Below are 2,500 nucleotides of genomic sequence, written 5' to 3' on the forward strand. Positions count from 1 at the left end.
ACAAAACAACAACAAAAAGCACACTAATAAAGAACTTGAAAATCTGGAATGAGAAGGTCTGTTGAGCACGACGGTTTTTGGTTTGCTTGTTTGTTGTTCGGATTGGCGGAAACCTGTTAAGTTCAGAAGACAGAGTTTGATTTTCTTTTTTAAAGTATTTAAAATCACTAACTGCAAAACAAATGACCAAATACAGTGCCCACAGCACAGAATGGGTGTAGGGATATCCAGTAACTGTTGCTCTTAGAAAGACGAAGGCACGCGACTAAACATACCATTGCTAAGTCAGCTCCTTCCATCTGTTTGCATACATATGTGTGTAATGTGTGTGTGTGTGTATGTGTGTGTGTGTGTGTGTGTGTGTGTGTGTAATGTGTGTGTGTGTGTGTGTGTGTGTGTGTGTGTGTGTGTGAACGTGCTGTGTGTGTGTGTGTGTGTGTGTGTGTGTGTGTGTGTGTGTGTGTGTGTGTGTGTGTGTGTGTGTGTGTGTGTGTGTGTGTGTGTGTGTGAGTGTGTGTGTGTGTGTCTGTGTTTGTGTGTGTGTGTGTGTGTGTGTGTGTGTGTGTGTGTGTGTGTGTGTGTGTGTGTGTGTGTGTTTGTTTGTGTACACACAACAAAACAAACTACCACCACCACCCACCAACCACCACCCCACACACACAAGCATGAACACACAACACGAAATTGAAACGGTAGTGAGCCTGTTCTTCCCATCTGTCTTCAGCTGAAAAAAAAAGACAAAAAAAAAGAAAGACTTTTTTTATGGCAAAACTATGAGAACATACATCAATATAGAGGCAGAACAACAGCTGTGAGCACCATATGTATTTGATTGTGTGTGTGTGTGTGTGTGTGTGTGTGTGTGTGTGTGTGTGTGTGTGTGTGTGTGCCCCCATCTAAACACGGTATGCAATACAAACCTAACGAGTTTTTATCTGTTGCCGTAACGATGTATTCATCGTACCCCTGGCAGCCAGTTACAACACAACGAGTCAGCACGGGCCCTGCCACATATTACACTTATCAGACAAAGCGTCCCAAGCGTGTGTGTTGTTGTGTTGTGCTGTGTGTGTGTGTGTGTGTGTGTGTGTGTGTGTGTGTGTTTGTGCGTACGTGCGTGGGCGCGTCTGTGTGCGAGCACAATGTATAAGACTTGTGGAGTATACCTACCAAATCTCATAATTATGTGAACAAGTGTGATTCTTTTAATCACTCACAGTCAATCATGCCATTTTGAAAAGAGAAATAATGAAGAGTTATTATGCCTGTGATTATAACAGCAACCCCCTCCACCCCACCCCCCCCCTCTCTCTCTCTTTCTTAGTCCAATCACCAACACACTCACAAGAAATACAGAGAAAATGAGAAGGGGGTGAGCACAAACACACACACACGCACACACGCACACACACACACACACACACACACACACACACACACACACACACACACACACACACAGAGTCTAAAGAAACAGCACTGATATCTAAGACCTTTGCTAGGAACATGCTGAGCACGAAAAACACACAATAACACAACAGTACTTCACACACAAAAAGTGTATGCTTAAATCCTGGTGCACCTTACACACACATGCTGACGAGATTCAGTACTGAAAAAAAAAAAAAAATAATAGAATACATATTATATGCTTTTATAGATGAGCAAACGAAGGTATACAATTCTCTACACATTCGACAGATGAACTAACACATTCTTTTTATACAGAATTACACAGAGGAAGAATAACAACAGTTTATTACACAAGAACATAGGTTCATTGCTTTGAGGGCTAAAAAAGAAAAAAGAAAAAGAAAAAAAAAAGACCAAGACAAAAATGAGTTCACGCTAAGAATAAAACAAAAACAAGAACCCGAGAATCATGAGGTACATAGACAGTTCAAATATTTATAAATATATATATTTTTTTTTTATAAAAAAAGATTTAAGAAAAAAGAAAACAACAGCTAGACTGGGTCTACACAGTTCAAGGCCAAGAGTTTGCACACACACACACACACACACACACACACACACACACACACAATTAGGGCACTCTGTTCTGATGTACAGAAGCTTTGAAACTGATCATGCACTGGAACACAGCAGAAGTTGTGGGGAGGAAAAAAACCACAAAACTGTTCAAGTGTTGTCGTATGAACTGACCATGTATTGCAACACAGAATAGACAGACTGCCGCCACTGAGATATTGTGAAATTCATCACGTTTTTGATGTGAAATTGATCAAGTGTTGTTGTTGTGTGAACTCAGCTGATGTAGTAAAAGTGATCAGGTGTTGTAGAACACAGCTGTCGTCAAATTGCTCAAGTGTTGTTTCTGCAAAAAAATAGTTGACTGTGGGTTGGAACATGAGCTGACGATGGCAAACCATTCAAAATTAATGTTGAAACTTGTGCACTTCCCACAACATCTTATTTATTATCTCTCATTTTCGCTTCTTTTTTTTTTAACACGCTTCCATCCCCACCCGCCACTCAC

General features: G+C 40.6%; 1 protein-coding gene across 1 annotated transcript in view; it reads right to left on the reverse strand.

The window, feature by feature from the left end:
* Nucleotides 1–499: 499 nt before the first annotated feature.
* LOC143292369 (uncharacterized) overlaps nt 500–2,500 on the reverse strand; it is a 3,513-nt gene continuing 1,512 nt past the window's right edge. The window contains exon 1 of the mRNA XM_076602579.1: nt 500–2,500. This exon is cut by the window's right edge and continues 1,512 nt beyond it. The gene's annotated coding sequence lies outside the window, so the exon portion shown is untranslated.

Source organism: Babylonia areolata, chromosome 18, assembly GCF_041734735.1.
Source record: "Babylonia areolata isolate BAREFJ2019XMU chromosome 18, ASM4173473v1, whole genome shotgun sequence".
NCBI classification, from domain to species: domain Eukaryota; kingdom Metazoa; phylum Mollusca; class Gastropoda; order Neogastropoda; family Buccinidae; genus Babylonia; species Babylonia areolata.